Below are 16,512 nucleotides of genomic sequence, written 5' to 3'. Positions count from 1 at the left end.
CGCCCCAACTGTTCATGGAGGGCTCCAAGAGATTTTCTCATGGAACAATACCAGTAAAAACCTCACTGGAAAATGGGGTTTATGTCCAGCCTGCCTGTGTTAACGACCTGGAGGCTGCAATCCTATACACCGGTGTTTCTCAAATGTTTTAGCACCAGGATCCACTTTTTAGAATGACAATCTGTCAGGACCCACAGGAAGTGATGTCATTGACCTGGAAGTGATGTCATGGCTGGAAGTAACATCATCAGACAGGAAAATTTTTAACTCCCCCATACGACAAAACCAAATCAAATAAATTAATTGAGTAGGTCACTACAGTAACTGAACTAAAAGTTTACAATAAGCTTAAAAATGTATTTAAAATAAAGAAGAACCTTTCTAACCCTTCCAAGTAGTTCTTTAAAAAAACAAAATTCCCCAAACATCCCAAAGGCTACAATCCTATTCGCAATGTTTGAGAAACACTGTATATACACACTTTCCTGAGAGTAAGCATCACTGAACACAGCAAGACTTACTTCTGAGTGGACATGCATAGGATGTCCTATGCAAGTCTGGGGCAGTCCAATTGGGGCAGTCCAGCTGCCCATTGCGCCAGGACTGCCGCGGCATTGATACAGCTGCCATGGCACCCTGTGTGCAATAGGGCAGCTGCCACCACTCCTTGAGGGAAGGGAACTTTTGTCCCCTTCCCCCAGGTAAGGGAAGTAGCTCTGCAATCTGTTGTTGGCAACTTTCAGTCTCGAAAGACTATGGTATCACGCTCTGAAAGGTGATTCTGGAACAGCGTCTAGTGTGGCTGAAAAGGCCGATTCGGGAGTGACAATCCCTTCCACACTGGGAGCAAGTGCAGTCTGTCCCTGGTCTGTCTCCCTGGCTATGGGCCTTCCTTCTTTGCCTCTTTGCCTCAGACTGTTGGCCAAGTGTCTCTTCAAACTGGGAAAGGCCATGCTGCACAGCCTGCCTCCAAGCGGGCCGCTCAGAGGTACTACACTGGTAGCACTACAGTGTCATTGCAGATATTAAATAATATCACTAACTATACATTAGTTCAGGAAGATACATATATGTGTTAATTCCGAATGTCAGTCCATAGAGTTACACATTCAGAAGTCCTTGGTGGATAATTAAAGTCATTACGACTCAACTGCTGCTATGTTGAATAGGTTAGAAATTCCATTAGATTGCATAAGATGGTCATGAAGCAGAGAGCTGAACTCAGTGGGGACCTATATCTGCCTATGTTGGGTTGTGCTCTAAGGTTTTTAATTAGGTTATAAATCCAGGCCTGTTAGATATGTAATGACAAACCTAAGTATAATATTATAAGCAATATTGTCTAATTATACAAATGCCATGCTTTCGTCCTTCAGAGAGCTGTTTTTGAAGCATGGTTGTCATTGTATATGTGGTTACAGTAGCGTAGCTAGAGGGGGTGCAAAGCACCAAGTTTTACAGGCACTTGAACATGCCGTGCAGGGGACCCCTTCCCCTCCCCTTCAGAGCCATTCCCAGTGGCGAGAGTAAAACGGAGGTGAAGGGGAGGGGGGCTCCTTGCACGGCACGTTCAGGTGCCTGCAAAATTCAGTGTTTTGCACCCCCTCTAGCTATGCTACTGCTGGGTTATTGTATAAGATTGATAATTTGCTCCACTTGCAGGTGGCAACCATTTGTCATTAGCTCTAAGTTTGCAACAGGGCATTATAGACATTTATTTGAGCTCACAGGACTTCCACGTATTCTCTCACTGCACTGCTTTATTAAAAGTGAAACAGCACAATCTTATGACTGTTTCAGCAAAGTGACTCCCATTGAGTTCAATGGGATTTAGGGCCCGATCCTACCATGCTCTTGCGCATGCTGCTATGGTGATGGCCAGCGTGGAAGTGCTGTAAGCACTTCAGGACAGCCCAACGGTAGTTTCTGCCGGCATTGAGCCAGTGTGGGTGGGCTCTGGCCTCTTGTGACAGCAAGAGAGGGAGTGGATGTCGGATAGGATAAGTGCAGTACCCAGAAGTGGGGAGGTGTTCCGGGGCATGAGGAAGGCGGTTAGGGGGTGAAACTGGTCAGGGGGAGCGTGGCCCAGAGGTGGTTTAGGCCCAGAGGGAGTGCAGGGATGGCAGAAAAGTCTACCACTGAATCCTAACCCCCCTTCTGTGCCTCAGAGCCCTACATGGGTCTCCTTGGTTTTGTGCCAGTGATTGAGCTAATTCAGATCTGAGTAGACCTGTAGCTGCTGCTGGGCCTCAACAAGGGTTAAGGGAATAAATATTTCCTTACCCCAAGAAGACCTCCAGCAGCCTCTCTGCCCACTTGGGATACAGCGGCGGCCATTTCAGTACTGCTATGCCATGCCATGGACAGTCTGGGCTGCCTAATAGCCCAATCGTGAATAGTATAGGATTGTAGCCTAATAGGCCCAAGTAAATTCCCACATGGTAATGTAGTGGGACCGGTATGGCTGCATCCTGCAAGGGATTTTCAGCTGCTGGAGGTCTCCTGGGTTAAGGGAATAGTTGTCCCCTTACCCCAGGGTTAGCCCCAGCAGCTACTTTGGGGCAACTCAGCCCTGTGCCAGCTTAACTGCTGGTGCACTTCCATGTTGCTCCATGCAGGTGGATCAGGCACGAAAAGGGACTCAGGATTTGGTGTGTGCCAACACCACCGATCTTGCCCCCCCTCCTGGGCCTGATCTGCCCTCCCCCTTTATACATTGCTATTTTCCTATTGCTTTTACCTTTTGCTTTTCCTATTGCTTTTCCCCCCTTCTCCCTCCCCTTATTCTGTTGCTATAACAGACAAGACTTTATAGTAAAATATAAGCCATTCATTCCCATTTTCCTGGTAAGGGGTTGCAAGTCAACATTTTTTCTGCTTCTGAGCAATGAGGAATCTAGCATTATTAGGTTTATTGGGGGGAGTTAACCACCCCCCCCCCCCCAGGATTGGCCTGGGGTATCTATGAATCAATATCCATCTCCAGAAAGCCATCCTGGATATTTTAACCAGACCTCCTTGGCTATGCTTATTAGAAGGCAACCCTAATTTTCTTTAGAGGAGAGAGGCATCTATAATCCTTGTTCTGCATTGACAGTCATGGCACAGGCAAATCAAGCATTACCCAGTCATCAAGGGGCATTAACCTCCTGTAGTTCTTTGCTTTCCTCCCTGACTGTCCACTGAAGATATAACACCCTAACCAAGTGTGGTGTCCAGCAGCCCTAGCTAGAGGCACACAATAAAGCATTAGCCCACCTTAAGAAATACAGCAATATTTTATGTCACCGACTTGCCTTGCAGCTCACCTATTTACTAAAATGTATTTATTCATTTTTGTTTCCGACAGGACCCTGTGAACAATATCGAGGGTCACATGCATCATGCGAGAAGTCAGGGATCAGGAATTAATTACTCAGCTTCAGACCCTGGGCTACAAGTTTGTTTACAAGTTATTATTCAGTGGAAACAACAGAGAGCTCAGAGGAAAAACAAGGCAGCTACAGAAGCATTCTATTATACAAAAGAAAGAGATTAGATTAGGTACACTTGTTCCAGCATCTATAGCTAATAATTTACACTGGCAATCAGTTCACTTTTTCCAGCGACTTGAGAGATGCCTAAAATAATTACCACTCAAGCCTGGTGTCCTGTTTAATTCCTACAGTTTGCATTTCAGAAGCTGTAGTCATTTATTTAATTTTATTTGGCTTAAATAAAAGGAAGAATTCAAACCGTTTCTGTGGCAGTAGTTCTTCATCGTTTATCTCAATTATGCTCAAATGTAGAACCTCAAACGAAAAATTTCATATGTGCCTACTAAGGGATGTTTCAACAAGGCACTGGCTTGTCATTGAACAGGGAACTACAGCCAATGATGGCTCCATGATGAGTTTCCCAGTATGATGCACATATTTGCAAAAAGGTGTTTGGTTGCATTTGCACATTTTTTTAATTTGCACATTAAAAAAAAGTGTGGTTGTCCTGACCAAGCATTACATTTAGTGCACTGAAATGTCAGCATTGAAATTATGGAAATCTCCCAGTTTAGTCTCAGTTGAAAGGTTCTACCCCCCCCCCCCCCAAGACAGAATAATGGAACTTTGATCTGGTCCTTAGCATGTTTGGTTGAACACCTCCTCTGAAGGAAACTCTTTTCATGTGTGAAACGGAGCCCACTGATTTCAAAAAAACTTACCTCCAAGTAGTTTTATTAAGGAATGCAGCCACTAGGGGGAACCACAATCTTTCATACAAGGACAGCATTTTTCCCCCCCTTAGGAAATATTTCTACTGCAGAATTTCTTTGAAATCCCTACAGCCATTTTGCAGAAGTTTTGCAAGAAGAGAAAATTGATCTTGGGGATTTTGACTCACACTAGAACAACATGGTCACCAAATTGTAGAGATTGCCATTTTAAAGCTATTTATTTTCACATTTTTATACCATCCTTCCTTCAAGGATGGTTCCTCTCTTCCTTGTGTCTTCACAACAATCCTGTGAGGTAGGGGAGGCAGAGATAGTGAATGGCCCAGGGTCACCAAGGAAGCTTCAAAAGCTGAGCAGGTATTTGAACCTGGATCTTCCAGGTCTAAGTCCTACTTCCAAACCGCTACACCATAGTGGCTGTCTCTTAATTCACTTGAGTTTGTCTAAATTTCAATATAGTGTCTTAAAAACTAAACTAGTGGTGGGATTGATAGAGTGACGCAAATAGGTCTTTCTATTGTGTTGGGCAATTAACCGACCACCACCACGACCCCCTGCCGATTCAGCAGCACCAAAAAGGCTATTGTGGCATCCTGAGAGGGGGGCAGCTGCAGATGGTCTACTCCTACCTACACTAGCGAAATTGCTGTTGCCGGTCCAGCAGGACCTGTGATGCAAGATAGGGTCCAGAAAGGAGGTTAGGATTCAGCATGCTGCTGCTGCCAAACCCATCTCCTTCCCAGACACGATTCACCTATCCGCCACCCTGTAGCCCCTCCCCCCGTTGCCACCACATTCTACCCTCTCCCACTCCTGTTCTACCCTACCCCACCATATTACCTGCCCTAGAGAGTCCAGGAGTATCCACTGACGGTTCAATGAAAAAGTCAACACAAGAACTACACCCAGAAAAAAAAAAATGCCCTAACCTATTGAATCCCCCCACCCACATGGGTAAAGTTTGTGTGGGCTTTTTCATGTATGCTTTGTTTCTGGATAACTCCACTGACGTGCACAGAAAATCTCCTGTTTTCCCACCAACCTCAGCACTGTTGGAATGCCAAAAAAGCAGATGGCGGTGGTAGGACGTTTGTCGGGCCAGCACAGCACCCCAATCCTATTGGGATGTCTTACATTTACTGGTGACCACCTCAAGTTCCCTTGTGGACAGTTATGAAAGGTTCCAATGTAAATACCACAGTATTGTCTAGCTATGTATCAGTATGGAGTTGTATGAAGTGTCTTATGACCTCAGCAAAATGTCCTTTCATGTTTGTCCATTGGGAGCGTAGACCCAGAACCGATATCGTTTTGCCATGTTCAATACCAAGAATAGCGTAAATAGACCTGACGTAACTGAAGGCTTCCGTAAAAGAGGACCAGATAGCAAAATTGATGGTTGCAAGAGCTCTGAGTAGTTCGTGAATATCTTCAATCCACTTTGTGTCCTGATAAAAGTATCACACGGTACTGCGAATTCGTAGAATGAAATCAATGAATACTGTAAGCCACCTTGGGTACCTCCCAATGAATATGCTAAATAAATAAATATTTAAAAACTTTCACTTTATCATGAGCTGCACATATATAGCTCTTTGTCAAATAGTTCTCTTGGATGGGCAGTTTTTCTGAAATGATGGACACTGTTGTCCAAGACGTAATGAAAGGAATATATAAGAACCTTTGGGGTTATATCACTTGCTTGCTCATGCCGCATGAAAGAAAATATTGACATGGGTTGAGCAAAGGCTCTTCACAAGGATATAAATAGGGTCATATCTGGACTGTATTTTTATGTCTCAATTTACTGAGGATGTCATTTTGCGAAAAACCCTTGTTTTGGGGGGGGGGACTATATGCCTCTCTCTTTGTCTGGGGGTCTGCTTCTCTCTTTGCCTGTTTCCATGAAGGGAGATCCTTAGCAGCAAGGGTTGGGAGCAGCTACCTTGAAAGAAGTGCCTGCCAAACACAAAGCTTTAGGGAAGGGGGAGGCAAGTAGAAGGCAACGGAATGAGTTGGAAATGAAGAAATATGGGGTGTAGGAGAAAGGGCAGGGAGATGTTGGAGCTAAAGAGAGAGGCAGAGAACAGGCGTGAGACTCATTGTAAAGGAAAGAAAACAGCACAAGACAGCAGAGAGCAGCAGAAAATGAAATGGATTGCAGTAAATCCATTTCAGCGTGTGGTCGGTCTGTGGAACTCCTTGCTGCAGGATGTGGTGATGGCATCTGGCCTGGATGCCTTTAAAAGGGGATTAGACACGTTTCTGGAGGAAAAATCCATTACGGGTTACAAGCCATGATACGTATGTCCAACCTCCTGATTTTAGAAATGGGCTATGTCAGAATGCCAGATGCAGGGGAGGGCACCAGGAGGCAGGTCTCTTGTTATCTGGCGTGCTCCCTGGGGCATTTGGTGGGCCACTGTGAGATACAAGAAGCTGGACTAGGTGGGCCTATGGCCTGATCCAGTGGGGCTGTTCTTATGTTCTTAACTACAATTCCCAGGAGGCCTTGCAGGTCTTCTTGTTATCTGGTGTGCTCTTTGGGGCATTTGGTGGGCCGCTGTGAGATACCGGAAGCTGGACTAGATGGGCCTATGGCCTGATCCAGTGGGGCTGTTCTTATGTTCTTAAATAAGCAGAATACACTAAGAAGGACCTGTGCTATGGGTGGCCCAATCCTAAGGAAGTCTTCTGCACCATCCCACTGGTGCGGTATCTGAGCCCCTGGCTACCAGCAGAGGTATGTAAAGCACCAAGTAGCACAGGGACTGAGAGAGGGCTGCAGGAGGGCATTCCAGAGGAATGCAGGGGTATTTGGGGGCATGGAAGGGCAGGATAGGAGTAGGAAAGTCCCAGGAGGGGCAGGATAAGTGGAGAAGGCATCTGTAATATCCTATCCTCCCGCCCAGCTCTGGAAATCCTACATGGGGCTGCCCGGATTTGTGCCAGCTAAATAGCTGGCGGAGATCTGAGTAGCCCCATTGGGCAGGCTGAGGCATTACTCAGGGTAAGGGGAAAAATATCCCCTTGCCTCCAAGAAGATCTCCAGCCTGCTTCTAATGAGCACTGGATACACTGGAGGCTGCAAGGCCCAACTGCACAAACATTCGTTCAGATAGGGCTGTCAGTTGCTTGGCATAACAGATGTGACCATAATGGATGTTTCCCTAACGCTTGGCCTTAAAACTCAGGATACTTTTATTACTCCTCATAATATAAGACAAACAGTTGAGCACAAAATTGCATGTAGGACAACACAAATATGGAAGAGATGCAATACCACACACAATCAATGACTTTGATCCGAAGAATCCCCATAAAAATGTCATTGTAAAATTTGTCAAAAACTTTGATTGAAGTTCTTCTTTTAAATACCTCATTGTCACAGTCCAGGTCTATGTTTACCGTTGTGTAGCCTTCAGCCAACCCAAGCACCTGGCTCAACGTTGCTATATAGTACATATATGTGCAAACATGTTTTTGTTCCATTTGGACATCGCACATGTATGTGCACATTTAGTGGTTCTTACACGCACCCTAAACATTCAGTCACTATAGGTCTGGTTGGGCTTTATAGCTTAGGGATGTATGCTCTGCCTAGAGCTTGTTAAGAAAATATATTCATGGGTTTTCTTCTAATTAGTTGAACGAATCATTCTATTCCGTGTTGGATGCTCAAAAGCAAAGCACTGCCCCATCCCATCACTTCTGCCATGACTTTGAGAGATCTTGTCCCCTCGTTTGCCTGGCCTCCAACTCCCTTCCTTTACATCTTCACAATTACCATAAAACAGGGGGACCATCAAAATGTCTCTCCCAGTCTGGTTTGCCTTTCTTTCTCTCCTTATTGCTCCCACGTTTCGATGGGAGAGTTTTTTATGTGTTCTCACCAAGGGCCCTCCACCAGCCGTTCGGCAACACTGTCTGAATAATTCATTAAAACTCCATCTTACCGAGTGACTAATGTGCTAATTATACAGAAGAGTCATTTTATAAGGTTGGGTCAGGTGCTCTGTGCTAAACATCATGATAAAAAATTCATGTGGTGTTTGGGAATTTTGGGGGAACTGCTGATATGATCGACATCTGCATGGCTGGATACTCTTCTCAAAGCCAATTCTTGTCTCCGGGTGTTGGCTGTAACAACCAAGCACAGTCCACTTTGTAGACCGTGTCAATTACACAGGTAATTTGCAGTAAAATTTCAACCAGACGCTGCAAAGAGAGAAAAGCGCTGGGTTTCACAACCACAAATCAAGAGTTTTGATGCCGTCCACATCGAGTGGAACCTGATGAGATATTTAATGGTCTTTTGATGGCATTGATTACGCAGTCATTGCATTGATGATGGACTTCGTAAATACAGTCCTTGAGAAGTTTTGATGAGCTATCTCTGTGTTGAAATTTTCCATTATTTCACTGTGATGCTCTTATAATTTATTATGTAGAAATGTTCAGTTCACAGCTTTTAGCCCAGAGGTACAACTTAATTGAGCTGAACTTAACAGAAGCAAATATAAAACTGTGCTTCATATATCAGGGCTGTGCTTTGTTTCCTAGCAACATGGTTTGCATTCAGGCAGGAGGAGATGGAGAAGGCACTACTACAACTGTGGAAGAATCAGAAATATACCAACTCCACATACTGGGTTCTGGTGACGGATTCTCTTTGTTGTACCACCACTGCTTGAGAAACTGATGTTCACGGTGCACTAATCTCAAGTTTCTAATCTTACTCAGTGTATCAAGTCCTTCTTTTCTGAATAGTTTGTTACACATACCAGAATATGTTAACAAGTGTGTATCTGTACTACAAGTCCAACCTGATCACACACAGGAGTTTTAATCCGAATTGGCAATGGGTTCAATTTTATATTCACACCATATATCTGTGTTTGAGCTTAATGGTATAAGGGCTCAATCCTATCCAACTTTCCAGCACTGATGCAGTTGTGTGCTGTGTTCTGTGTTGGGGGAACAATCAAGAAGGCCTTCTCAAAGAAAGGGAACATTTGTTCCCTGACCTGGGGGTTGCATTGCGGCTGCATCGGCAATGGAAAGTTGGATAGGATAGAACCCTAAATGTGTCTATGCCTTAAGGGCCTGATCCTATGCTTCCCACCCCCATTGATACAGTGGTCCAAAATGGCAAATCAAAGGTAGCTACCACAAGCAAACTATGGCTTCATATTGGAGATGTATGTTAGGAATACCTACCCCAGTCAGTTCCACTGAAGTAACAACACCCATCATCTTTTACTATGATGAACATGGCTACCCCTCTGGAATTCTGGACTTTGTTTTTCTTTGGTTGGTTGGTTGGCAACCTTCAGTCTCGAAAGACTATGGTATAAGCCTACAGCACCGGGTATTCCCAGGCAGTCTCCCATCCAAGTACTAACCAGGCCTGACCCTGCTTAGCTTAACTCAATAAATGGAGATATGACACCTTAGATGGGGGGGGGCACCTTTTGTGCCATGCAATGATATTAAGAAAGAATTGTCTATGAGTGGTTCGAAGAAAGCAGGCATTTCTCCAGAACACAAAGCAGAGAACCAAGATATAGACAACCCAGATCCAGCACAAGATAGATAGATAGATAGATAGATAGATAGAAAGAAAGAAAGAAAGAAAGAAAGAAAGAAAGAAAGAAAGAAAGAAAGAAAGAAAGAAAGAAAGAAAGAAAGAAAGAAAGAAAGAAAGAAATTCTTCTGGGGAACAACAGCAGACAGAGCAGTAGCAATTTGGAGTTTAGTTTTAGTAAGAGTTTCATAGTGGTAAGTAAAATTATTCCACACTGCAGCCTCCAATGTGTTTTGCAGCAGTAAATATAACAGGCTGACCTCTATCCCAGACCCATTCAAAACCAGAAAGTTCTGGTTACTTACTGGCCTTTCCAATGTACCAGAATTTTCAAGAGTCCATAACCCTGAGTCTGTGCCCTATCTGCCCCAAATCCTCCGCAGTGTACAGCAATTCCGCGACAGATGCTAAGGTGTTCCTAGGCACACCAAGTGCTCTAGAAAGTGCTCCCTGAAGTTTGAACCTCAGTTTTCTACACCATGCTGATAAAGCAGTTGTTGTGTAACAGCACACATCGTAAAATCGCTTTTAGGCTAGTTACACAATCGCCGCACATCTCGTGGTTCTGCAGTGGCTGTTTTTCGCCAGGGAGTAACTAACGAGGGCAGATGTAGTGAACGTAGCCTCTGAGGTCAGTAGGGTGTTGGACATCTGCCGTGCCTTGGTTGCAGTTGATAATGGCGGCAGAAATGAGAACTGAGAATAGTCCTATGCCACTGCTTGCATAATCGAGGCTTGATCTCGCATTCACATTTAATCACTCCAGAAGCTTCCTAATTACTCTGTTTTCTTACTTGGAGAGCAATGTAAATGTGGATAGGGATTCTTCATAATTGGGCACTACGTGGGAGTACTGTGCTAACAAGAGAGCCATGAAAGACACAGAGTTTGCCTTTTCGGTGGCTATAAAAATAACAATATTAATTGAGAGACACAGCAGTTTTGCTGCCTCTCCGTTGATCTATGGAGGCCTCGTCTGTTTTATGTTGGCTCTTTGTGGCAAGCAGCAGTGCTGACTTTACATATATAAATACTTGATAAGAAGTCTGCTTACCGATTCATACTGAACAACTTTTATCACCCTGGTGACCAAGAGTATGTGACAAGTACTACCGTCTTCCACGAGCAGAAGATAATTATCTCTGTAAAATGGGGATGGTGGAAGGGCTTCGCTCGGGGGTTTGCTACTAATCGCCTGCTGTGTGAGGAAGGAGAATAAAATCAACCTTGCTATCTTTTTCCTCACTTGCACAATTCCCAGCCTTGAGGAACAGAAGTGAGGCCAACTTTGTCTCAGCGTATTTTATCATTTAATGTGGAATGACAGGAGGGAGGCTGGAGGGCTGGCTGGGTACAGTGGCTAGGAGTTAGTTCATAATATGCAGCCCTTGCTCCCTGCTTCACTGGGAATTGTTGTGGGCAGCAAAGAGGTTTACTCTCAGTTTACTCTCTGCCATCCTGCAAAGTTGGGAAGATCAGAGAGGAAGGGGGCACCTTGGAAAAGCCTCTTCTCCAATTAACAGAGAGTTCCCAAATCTGAAGTGAGGATAAAAGAAGTAAAGACTTGTCCTTTGGAAATATGAAGTAAAGGGGGGGGGGAACCCAACTTAGGGACACAAAGATTGCCAAGGAGATTACAAAGCAAGCTGAAAATTTATAAAAACAAAATGTTGTGGCTGAACTAGATACATCTCATATCCTAATTTACTCATGTGTCCCAGGCTTCTAGTACTCTCACCCCAAGACAACCAGGGAGTGAGCTCAACCCACTCACCACATCTAAAGCTTCTGTGCTGGACCAGAGGGATTGCACATAGAGGGTTGGGGCTTCTGGATTTTATGGCCATGGGGCATTGGCTAGGTCGCCTCTGAAAGAATGGATATCAGTGGGTCACTCGAGATCCTGGATTTCCTGCTCCAGGCACTCAGGGGGGCTTCCTGGACTGACAACCTGGCTCAAATTCAAGTCCTTGTCTCCTGGACAAGGGGAAGATCCTGTTGGGAAAGAGAAGATGCCAAACCATGGATAATGGCATTTGGCACCTGACAGTAGCCCGTGGCCTGCTGAGACAGCACAGAAAGTTTCTGGGAGAAAACAGATGGGGGAAAAAAGATGCAAAAATAGGCAAAAAGTACAGAATTCTCATCGAGATGTTATTTGACTTTATGAATCAACAAGGGGTTTCTTTGGTAACTGTTTGCCATCATATAGCTGCAATAGTTAAACAGCCTCTGAACATCACTCTCCTACTGAAATGCACATAAAGACATTTCATAGACCCCCCTTTGTATGTTCTGTGGCCCCTCCCACTCGCTGTCAGAGCCATTCTAGGCAGTGATGCTGAGTGGGCGGGGCCACTTACATGACGTGTTGCAGCACTTGCAATATTTATCACGCAAGTCTTGACTGCTGGGAGGACAAGTATTTCCCTTGCCTCGATATCAAATCCTCCCCTGGAACCTCAAGCCTCCCTCTAGGTTCTCCATGCATCCAAAGGAAGGCCTTCTTGAAGATCAGAGAAGCACTGAACTATAACATCACTTTCGATTCTCTTAAAACTGTCTGCAGCCCTAGAAACCGACTTTCTAATTGGGCCACAAATGTCGAGGGATCTCATATTCAATTATCTGCTTTCACCCCTCTGCAAAGGTGCCACAGGCTTGCTCCTTAGACAAGCCTCTATCACCTTTGTTGAGCAATCTGTGCTTGTTAAAGGGGTGAAGGTAGCTAATTGAAGCTGCTTTGGCATGTATATCAAGGAAAAGCAGAAAGGGAATTTTTAAATTCATTTTCACTTGGCACAGATCGTCAGCTATGTCATCACAGTGACTCCTATTTTATTCTTATTTTTCTAATTTATTTTTCGTATACATTTGACAATACCAGCTTCATATTAAACTGACAGCGAAAGCTGATGTAAACTAATTTTGATTCTTTTTCAAGATCACTCCTGTGAACAAAAAAAAAAATTATTACATTCACAACAGGGAGATCTCTAAAGAGGATTGGGAAGAATATGACTTCCCTTGGAAACTGCTTTTTATAATAATGTTTTTGTTTTTAATAAAAGGAACTGATATGAGCCAATCTGGTTGGATGATGTGGATTTTCTCTTAGTTTTTTTTTTTTTTTTTAACTAATCTTAATTTAAGCAAAACAAAAAGTCTGATCTGGGAGAAAGTAAAGCAGGACAGAAAAAAATATAATCACCTACTTCTGCAGGAAGAGATGATTTGAAGGAACATTAGTGTTGTTGAAGAGAATACAAAGACACATGTCTGAGTCTGTGACAGGTTTCTAGACAATGGGATATGTACCTGAAATAAAGGTGTAGATGCATTTTATGGGTTATAGGTGACACTCTTGGAACTGCAGGAATGAAAGTGCTTTCACCTGTAACTGAATTGTCAACATCTCTGCATCCTGGCCCAAGACTGCTAAAAATGTCTAAAACTAAGTCCTTTGAGCTTTTTGAAAAGCAGACAAGGAATTTCAGCACTTTATTCTCTTACTTTATTTGAGTCTTGTATCACAGGAAAGGCAGCATCAAGTTTTGAAATCTTGGAGGGGGGGGAAATGGAAACATTTGCAGCCCAGTCCTGAGCTCAGTGTGCCGGCTCACCGTGTCGTAAGGCACGTTTGTGGGCCCTAGCGCTGGTGGTAGCGCAGTAGGCCACTGCCAGGGAGTCGCGTGGACTGCCAAGCAGTTGTAAGTGGGGGCACTGGGAAAGGCGGGGAGGTGTTCCAGGGAGGGGGGAGGCGGGCAGAGGGCTGGCAGAAGGTGGAGAGGAGGAGTTAAGCAGAGGCGGGAGGCAGGGGGAGGTATGCCAGGGAGAGGGAGGCAGGACCGGTGGAGCGATACTCCACCAGATGCAAAGCCTCTCTGTTGGGCTCACTGCCTGACACGGAGGCTTTTGATTCACCGCTGACCTTTTCGTTAGCGGTGACTTGAGTAGCCCCATTGCGGGGCTATTCTCTTTAACCAGGGGAAGGAGATGAAAGTCCCCTTCTCCTGAGGAACTGCTGGCAGCTGTAGGATGCGGCGGCAGCCATTTTCGGTGCTGTCACAGCCCCACGCTCCAGGCAGCTCAGGATTGGGCTGTTTGTTTTCTTGATAAAGTGGCACATGATGGTTGGCAACCTTCAGTCTCGAAAGACTATGGTATAAGCCTACAGCACCCAGGATTCCCAGGTGGTCTCCCATCCAAGTACTAACCAGGCCTGACCCTGCTTAGCTTCCGAGATCAGACAAGATCGGGAGATAGTGTTCAGTATAGGGAGATGGTTGGCAACCTGCAGTCTCGAAAGACTATGGTATAAGCCTACAGCACCCGGTATTCCCCGGCGGTCTCCCATCCGAGTACTAACCAGGCCTGACCCTGCTTAGCTTCCGAGATCAGACGAGATCAGGCATGTGCAGGGTAACAGTTGCTGCTAGCCAGAGTTCAAAGGCCTGGAGGCATCTGCATGTAAGCCTTACACCAGGCTGTGAGATTTACACCAGGCTGTATTTACACCAGGCTGTGAGATTAGAAGGAAGTGAGATGGATCTATGGCATAAAAATCACTAGCCTTCTTCTCCGGGTGGAACGATGCGTTATAAAAAAACGGCTTGGATCTGAAAATGGAAAGTTCATGCTGAATTAGAACATAAGAAAAAAAGAAGAACCCAGCTGGATCAGGCCAAAGGTCCATCTAGTCCAGCTTCCTATACCTTACAGTGCCCCCCCCCCGATGCCTCAGGGAGCACACAAAACAACAAGATCTCTGCATCCTGGTGCCACTCCCTTGAACCTGGCATTCTGAGATAGCCTGCTTCTAAAATCAAGAGGTTACACATACCCATTATAGCTTGTCACCTGTGATGGACCTTTCTTCCAGAAATCTGTCCATACCCTTTTTAAAGACATCAGGACCAGATGCCATCACCATATCCTGTGGTAAGGAGTTCCACAGATTAATTACACTCTGGCACTCGGGACAAAGAAATATTTTCTCCTGTCTATTTGAACTTTCCCAACCACTCACATGGCATGTAGACTTTCACCTACAAGTGCAGTTAAATTTCTCACTACATGGTAGGTCAATTGCAGATGGTTAAACTTGGTTATTGAATTCAAGCTCTTCATGCATGTTAGTAACTTAGCTGCCCTGAGTCCCTTTGGGGAGAAAGGTGGGGTAAAAATAAAGTTATTATTATTATTATTATTATTATTATTATTATTATTATTATTATTATTATTATTTTAACTTAACTGATTTCCCAGCAGGATGCTGTATAGCTCTTTGGCAGGACTCTTAAAACAGGACAGCAGGAGGTTTCTCCTAACCAAGGGAAGGAAAGAAAGCTTGGAGTGTACTTGAAAGGCAATGCACAGTCAGTACACTATTCCTGAATACGCCACAGATTTAGCAAGTACTGTGGTAAATAGCCACTTATTAAATGGTTGCTCGTATCATCCATATGCCACAATCCTTAGTTGATCAGTGTTCTTTATTCAGGATTTATTAATTTGGAATATTCTCAAAATTACTTGCACTAATTACAGTCTCATCCTTTTTTTTTTCCAATGGGCAATGGATGCAGTGGCATAGCTAGAAGGGGTGCAAAGCACTAAGTTTTGCAGGGAGCCTCACTGCAATGTGCAAGTGACCCCTCCCTCACCCCTTTGGAGCCATTCCGAGCTGTGGAAGCAAAACGGAGATACACACCTGGCTCCGCAGGGGAGGGGCCACTAGCATGCCACGGTGAGGCTCCCTGCAAAACATAGTGCTTTGTACCCCCTCTAGCTACGCTACTGAATGGTCGTATCCAATATAAAGGCATGAGCTAAACCCTTATAGGACTGAATGGGTCCTAAGATTCAGTTGATTGCAGTGTGATGTATGCAAAAATGCTTTAGTTCTGCATTACTGTGGCCTCTGCAATATTAAATATTATTCTAGTGTGTGTTTTTTCCAATTTATTTATGATTTTATTTGAAGCAGGCTTACTCTGCTCTCCAGAGAAAAGGACATAAAATCAATAATAAAAACTGTAAATCCTTAAAGCAGTAGTTTATTTTCCCCCTTCACCTTGATTATAGTTTCTTTTTTAAAAAATCACTGTGTGTGTGTGTGTGTGTGTGATTCATGTTTATGTTGAATGATCTTTAATTGATCCTTAATTTTACTTAAGAGAAAAACCTTCCTCGCATCCCCCGCATGACAAATTCATGTTGTGCATCTGTAGCCTTCCTAAAAGAGGGGCTTGGAGCACCAATGTGCTGATTTCGCCACACATTGATTGAGTTACATTTGCTTACTAATCCTATTATATTTGCTGTAACTGTTCTTTGGTGCACAGAATTGGCATATGACTGCCCAGATTATAAATTTTACAACACTGTTAGGGTTCGGTACAGTGTCATCAGGCAGTCTTCCCTGATATTTGATCACCCAAGGCCCCCCGTCATCCATTGAAGACGGAAACTGGCGGACTATTTAGTGAGCCCTGAGTATAACTTTGAGACAGCAGGAGCTGGTGCTTGCAGTAATTATGCTCTCCCCACTGTTGAATCTGCTCCCTATTGAGACCGGAAGAGCAGCATCTGTTGCAACATTTAGGCAAAAATTAAAGAGGTGTGCAAATTTGCTGATGCATTTCACTGTAGGGAATTGCTTTAATTAAAACGTTCGAATGTTTGGGTCCTTTTTCATCCAAAATGTAAGACT

General features: G+C 44.4%; 1 pseudogene; it reads right to left on the bottom strand.

Annotated features, from left to right (window-relative positions):
- Window positions 1-14,117: 14,117 nt before the first annotated feature.
- Window positions 14,118-14,237, bottom strand: LOC136638005 (5S ribosomal RNA; annotated as a pseudogene).
- Window positions 14,238-16,512: the final 2,275 nt, after the last annotated feature.

The sequence above is a fragment of the Tiliqua scincoides genome, chromosome 1, assembly GCF_035046505.1.
Source record: "Tiliqua scincoides isolate rTilSci1 chromosome 1, rTilSci1.hap2, whole genome shotgun sequence".
In the NCBI taxonomy this organism is placed as follows: domain Eukaryota; kingdom Metazoa; phylum Chordata; class Lepidosauria; order Squamata; family Scincidae; genus Tiliqua; species Tiliqua scincoides.
This window is presented reverse-complemented; position numbering and strand designations above follow the sequence as displayed.